The following is a 7,645-nucleotide window of genomic DNA, read 5'->3' as shown; positions in this document are numbered from 1 at the left end:
TAGGCTCATATAGCACAGTTATATGCAATATTATAGGCTAATTTTATCTTGAATAATTTATTAGTAAAAATAAATAAATAAATCTAACCCATAACAAGGCTTTATTGAGGAAAGCAAATACACTGATTATAATGGCTTTTCAGAATTATTTAACAATATAACAAGCATTTTAAAATATAAAAAAACCTCCAAATGAGAAAAACTCTCACACCCTTGAGATTTAGCTTGTTTTGTTGTGTCGCTTTTTAAAATTTTGCCATATAGTCAGCTAAATGCTCTTCCAGTTTTAAATACTTTTTGCCTCAATTTGTGTCATCACGCTGATACAGTAATTGGAGGGAATGTTGCCTTCATAAAAAGACTTGTCTCAACGCTGGAAGGTGCAGTCATACCTTGCCTTTAAAAACATAAACCCTCAGTGGAATTGTGCAAGAAAAGATTTTTCTCACTTCAAGGAGCTTTACCACGTATAAATAAATCTGCACTGTCTAAAAATAAAAGTAACGCCAAAGTAAAATAGAGGAGCACATGCAGCACGGCTTGATATAACTCAGGTGACTTGTTTGCTTTTTTTCCTCCTCACTCTCTTACTTACATCCGAATCAAGGAGTGCTGCAGAGGTGTCTGTGTGCTTTACACAAAGACATACTCTTCTCAGCCTCCCTCAGGAGCTCTTCACGTTAACAATCCCAATTACACCGAGACCACCAGAGACAGCTGTTTTTATTACAGAACCGCTCCTTTGTGCCGCCAACAAGGTATCTCCGCTCCTACACTGAACACAGAGATAAAGCTACACTGAGAGACAGAGAAGAGGGAGAGGGAGCGAAGTGTGGAGTGAAGTGGATGAAGTCTCTTGGCTGCTCGCAGTGGTGATGCCTTTATTCACAGATTCCCCCTCCCTTTTCTGATCTCGTGGAGCTCTTTACATGTCGGAGCAGAAGGTCAATGCTTGTTGGGAGAGGGCCTACAAAGAGATCAGGATCTAACTCAAGGCAACAGCAAATCACACAAAGAGGGAGGGGGGCAGGGGGGGGGTAGTTGCAGCCACTAACAGTGGAGCTTTATTTATTCATCTGCTTTACCTGGGAAATGTGACAGGTTCCACAAGGAACATTCTGGCTTTAATGTGTTGTTTAAATGCATACAACAAAAGGTATAGAAGCCTTTAGGATTTACTAAATGTCACACACTGTACTGTGGCTCTCAGCGGGAACAAGTGGCTCACCACTTGAGATAATGAAAGAGTTTCAAAAACTGCAATTGAATCGCAGCTCAACCGGATTACAATGTGTGATGGATTTCCTACTTGATCTTTTAACGGGGTTAAATAAGAACATCAACAATTGTCAGGATATTCTAATCACTTTCTAGACAAACTGCTTGCATGTCTGTGCTGTTTTACTAGAGTAACTTTTCCTAATAAGACATAAAATGTTTTAAGGCAGATTATGATGACATATTGCCAATAAGGCTTCTATACTGATGAAATAATTACTTATTAAATTAATAATAACTATTTTAGAAACTGTAAGACTTTATATCACACTTATATCTCAAACTGTTCATCATACCAAATTGAGTTGAAGGTCAAGTTCATCACTGGAAATGAATATGCAATATTCAAACAGCACATAATAATAACAATAATCAAATGCACCTTCTTATGTCAGAATTCGCAGTCATAAATTTATCTCTTGTAATCGTAGCGCCATTGTGTTACATTATCTCAGTAGTCTGCCTAGAAATTATGTTCATATTGTACAGCTCTTACGTGTGTATTGTGCATTTGGGGGCAGTGGAACGAGATATAAGCACAACACTGACATATTTTCACCTTATAATGTTACATGGAAAATGCGTTAGCTTTTATTTGATGTTATGTTTGTTACCACCCTATGTCAACGATTCCCTCTTCATTTGGCTCTGTTTAGCTCATCACCAACTCCTGAGGTAAACTTTGGGTTCCTCATTGTCTAAATGTGCCACTGTCCCATCAGCTAGTTGCTAGCTTTGTTTATCTGCCATTTGGTCTTTGCCAGGTTGTAGGTTTTTATATCAGATATTTCACTGAAAACAGCTGCCTGCTGCCTGAACCAGAACAAAGTCGCAGGCCGTGAAACCAAAACAGTTGGCTGAAAGAAGCTAAAATGCTAAAAGCTAAAATTATCTGTCGGGTCATCACCACAAGTATCATCTTTCACATTACACATAATAATTTGACCCATTGGTAATAAAAAAATATTGATTAGAGCAGCTTTAACCAAGTGTTTTAGTTGCTTAACCTTAAACATACCTTCACTAGACTTTATGTTCCATAACCACAATCTTTCTCTAACCTTACCTATACAATGGTTTCCATGTGCAGATTGTGCAAGAAGAAATACATTTTTAAATATTTGCACTGAACGCTTAAAAAGCACCAATTAACATAATCTGGGGTTTTGTGGAATCATCCATCAATGTTCGGTCTGACAATAGTGTTGATTATCTCAGTGTTGTCATGGCTGAGTAGATAGATAATGTCTCTATATTTCTCCAAATCATAATGGCCAGTATCATCACTAATGTTGACTGTAGTACAGTAAGCAAAAGCATAGCTAGCTAACCTGTTCAAGTAGTGAAGTCAACCTCAGGCCATGACTGATTAGAGGCCTTGAGAGTGAGGTGTGCCATGAGGTCAGGAAAACAAATAAAACCACCACCAATTTCCCTATTACGCACCAGGTACCAACCTTTGGGGGGAGGAATTAGATTCTGGCCCAGTCGTGCCTATAGGCTGCAGGGCAGCAGATGATAAGGTCAACCCTCATAATGATGTCACATACCTTTAGGTACTTCAGATCAATATCGAGAGAGGCGCGTTATACCTGACAGCCAGTCAAATAAAGCCTGTCTGGCAAAGAAAAAAAAAAAACTCACTTTGTGATTGTCTCTTCTGATAAAATGAAATCCTCTCTCTCATGTTGCTTTTGGCAAAGATCATATTGGTGGAAGACTTTGTGATCTTTAAAATATCCCACAGTTCACCAGATTTGACTGATCAACCTTGAGTAATAGGAGAGAAACAAGAAAAAGTTTTAAATTTAACCACGTAGTAAAGCATGAGTTACTGTTAACTGCATCCATTTGATGTAGCATTGATGCACGTGGTTCAGTAGGATAACGTTTGACATGACAGAAATTCCTTTTGAGTAAATCTGACCTCATATGACAACAAACGTGATGGTGAGGAAGGCGGGGGTATATGAGGAGCAACGCCTCAGAGCATGTGACTATAAAGAATGCGTATGTCAAGCGCTATACAAGTGATTAATGTAGCAGGATGATTGCAGAATTCTGTCCAACCTGGATGAACATTTCTGCTGTGCCTCTCATTAGTTTGACTGTCCCACACGGTAATATATTGCTTGTCATTGGGTTGTCTAATGGTTGATGCTAATTGACCTCCTTTCCCCCTTTCTTCTGCACAAATGAAAAGATTTCCTCCATCCTGTGATGGAGCATGTCACAATCTGATCCGACAAATTAAAAAGCTCTCTGCTGTCACACTGTCATCATTCGAAGCCCTTGCCTCATCAGCTATAATGATCATTTTTCTTCACTGGAAAAACTGCAGTGCACTGCCAAACACAATACTTAAGGGGGCTCGCTGCTTGCAGATGCATGGTGTATGTGTGTGTGTGTGTGTGACATGTGATTGTCTGTCATCTGTGAAATCCTCAGTACTGTTAATCTTGAACTGTCCTTCAACCTATGGATTTTGTTTGTCAAGAAGGAAGTTTTCTTTGATGCTTAGTTTTTTTTTGTCTTTTTGAATTTCCAACAAAATTTTATGTGTGCATATGTCTTTCTATCTATATGTGGAAAATAAGCAACATTTATTATTTATCACAACTTCAAATTTACACTAGATTATATTTTATTTAGAGGCTCAAAAACATTACAAGTGTAACCTCCTCTTTAACAGCCTCAGATTATTTACTATTTGTCACATTTACCTGCCTCACACTGTTAAACTGTAAAAGCATAGTTAAACAAAAAGTATTAGATTTAGTAAAAATACACAGATCACACACATAATAGTGACATTAGTCTAATTCCCCACTCTCACAGGAATCTGAATTCACATTTAGAAAAGACCAATATCTTTACTGGGCGGAATTTCTTTTTCTTTTTGTTGTACTTGAAACATGTGAGTGCCATTCTGAGAGGCCATTGGCTTGAACATGATAGCAACACGAGAGCTTGGCCACCACACATTATTGGCTGCAGACTGATGATGACGCTCATTACTTGCAATCAGCTGCCCCATCTGTGGCCAAAACAGAAATTGAGTGTGGCATTTTACCTGCTGACTTTGTGTGTATAACTTTATAATTTATGCGGTGTACCCATACTATTGACAAAAACGCAGCACGGTGATCAAAGCAAGCCATTCAGGAGGTTGGACAGGGCCACGAAGACAGGGCCTGTAACACTAATGATCTTCAAACGCTCGTCTATTTCACTGGGAGCTTTGCGCAACTCCCTAGCAAGTCCTCTGTCCTCCCCCTGGAGGTAATTGTGCCTGGCTGGTTAGGTGACAGGTGTCAAGTGGCCCCTCCTCAACCGATTCATCATGCTAAGCAGAGAGGAAAAGCCGATCTCAGTCTCTCCTTCTCTCTCCCTCTCTCTCTATCTGTCTTTGTATTTTTCTGCTGGTCTGTCTCTTTCTTGTGTCCTCACATCACCACTTTGTCATTACCTCAGACTGCCCCCATCACATGTTAGCTATGTTTTATGACAATGTTTAGAATGCAGTACGTAATCAGATCTTGGTCCACAACTTGGTTCATGCTGTTGAACGACAAACTGTTCATGTTGTATCATGTGCTGATTGAGCACAAATGAATATATGGTGTGTATTTTTGAACATAACAGAGAGCGTCTGGATGCAACTACTGGTTATTTTTGTCATGTTTTAAACTGCCAACTTATATTCTTGAGGGAAAAATAACCATCAAAATTCTCTGATACAGAAAGTGATGTCTTCAGTTTTTTTGTTTTGTCCATACAACAGACCAAAACTAAAAAATATTCAGTTTACTAACAGATAAGAAAGAAAGAAAAGCAGCAAATCTGCATAACTGACCATCTTAAACCAAACCTAGTTTTGGCATTTTTACTTGACAATGTCTTAACTGATTAATCAATTATCAAAAATAATTGAAGATTGTTGATCAACTAATTACCCAACTAATTTGCTAGTTCAGCTCTGAGTGAGAGAGACAAAGTTACTTTCAATATGCATAAGATTTCAGAATTTTATGCGCTTGAATCATACAAAGCAATACTAGGGCTTCAGTTTAACCTGTCAATTATTTTTTCAATAATGACAAGTTTCTAAATAGCAAGGTGATGTCTATAAATTGCTTACAGTCTGACTAACAGCTCAAAACTGAAAGATAATTCATTTACAATGATTTAAAACAGAGAAAAGCAACAAATTCTCATATTTCAGATGTTGAAATTGTTAAATCTTTGTAATTTCTACTTTGTAAATGACTAAAATCATTAATCAGTAATATGATTATCAAAATGTTTTGTTGATTAAGTAATTGACTATTCAACCTATCATTTCGGTGCTAATAAAATCCAAAACATAGAAGCTCTGAAGCTGTGGTCATCTTTCTGTGCAGAATAACTGGTCGGAGTTTAGTGAGTAACTGAAGGAACACAGAGTAATGCGATCACAGAGGTACTGACAGGCAGGTTAGCACACTGGCCAAAAATGCTGCAGTCCAACAGTGAAGATGTGCAGAAAAAATACAGTCTACATTGTGTGTGTGTGTGTGTGTGTGTAAAAGAGAGACACAGAAAGAGAGAGAGAGAGAGAGAGAGAGAGAGAGAGAGAGAGAGAACGAGAGACCACACCCTCTCCATGCCCGCCTGTCTAAGCAGAATCCCATAGGGACCTGCCATACACACGCTCTCTCACACACACCCCAGTCATTAATTCCTGCTTTGCATCTCCACACCATGTAATATTTATGGGTCACCGCAGCTTTGTATTCACAAATGGAAACACCAAGAGAAAAAAGGGAGAAGACACGATGCCTCAATCAATCCTGTGAATAAGGTTCAGATTGTCACATCATGGCTTTTTTTCCTCCACTAAGCCAGTGCTTAGGCAGCATTCTTTTCTTTGACCTCCAAACAAGTGTTTTGTATGACGGATTGTCAGACACAACCTTTGAGATGGAGTCACATTTAACTCCCTTAGAGTTAAAAAAGCTCAAGGCAAAGGTATTACGAACGTGACTGAAAATTTTATAGCTGCAGAATTTGAAGAACAACAAAAGTGCATTAGTCAGTCAAAACGAATGCAGACTTAATAGATTTTTGCCAGATAAGACTGTAGAGTATAAACGACATACAGCACTCCACAGTACAAACATTTGCTGCTACTCAGAATCTCCACACTAATCAAGGGAAGTCTTTGGTGCATTTTTCCCCTTCTACATCTGACAGATCATAATTGGGGGCCTTTTTTCCCCTTCCTAAGAAGTTCCCTGAAACCTGTGATGCAGCAGTGGGAGCCTTACCCTCGCTGCCTTTCAAATCAACAGTGGTGTCAAAACAGAGCCCTGAGGAACCCCCAGTAGAGCATGGCTCACCAGACCCCTGTAGAGATTTGAAGACCACTTTGGAACTCTAATCCACTCAAAATGTGCTGATAATTTTCCTTGCCAGGACACTCTCTGCCTGGTGTCACAAGAGTGGCCTCCCGGGAGCAGATCAGCCAATGATAACAAAGTAGCCAGATGTCTGGCGCTGGCAGAGTCCCAGAAGCCAGACAGCGGCACGCAGCAGCATCCGCTGTGGGCCACAGATCAAAGATACCTGAGAATTACTTATGGGCACAAAATATGTGTTGCTTACTCTACAGTTCCCATTAATAACAATCTGGGAGAATTTGTATTTCTAATTAACTCTTTTCTTTCGGCATACAAAGTGCTGTAGGTTGTCTTAGGCTGTAGCAGCAATTTTTCTGTGGCAACTGCGAGTCGACAACAGGAAGTCGGATGCAGCACTGTCTGAAGGAGCCAGATCAGCTTTAAATGCAGTTCTGAGGCTCAGAACACCCCCTGACTTGCCTCAATAAACAAACAAGCAGTGTGAGAGTCAGCGTATTTAGATTTAATCATGCTGCATGGTACCTCCTTAGACTGGCCCTTGATGCATACCTCGAAAGCTCTAAGTGTTGACACTGAATTGATTCAACTGAGGTGTAACAGTTTAATTATCAATTATTTGCTTTTGCTCTTTCTCCCCTTTTTTCTTCAAGTCCTGTCCTAACAACACAGGAGAGGAGGTGGTATCAGAACAGACTGGGACAGTTACACCAGCATATCCAGTTCACTTACGAATTGTAGCCAACAAGCATCTTAATCGCGTTGGTTTACACTTTCTACAAGATTTGCAGCCTTATTTTTCACCATGGTTGTTTGTGTTAGTCAGACTGACATTAAGAAGCATTACAGTTCCATGTTGTTTTCTCCTGCAGGCCCTGCACTGCTTTTAGAGTCCTCCATTTATTCCATCTTATGTGTTATGTTTAATACACAAATATTTAGAGTAGACCCCTGACTTTGAACTGAGA

The sequence above is a fragment of the Seriola aureovittata genome, chromosome 3 (assembly GCF_021018895.1).
Source record: "Seriola aureovittata isolate HTS-2021-v1 ecotype China chromosome 3, ASM2101889v1, whole genome shotgun sequence".
NCBI lineage: Eukaryota > Metazoa > Chordata > Actinopteri > Carangiformes > Carangidae > Seriola > Seriola aureovittata.
Note: the sequence above shows the minus strand (reverse complement) of the source record.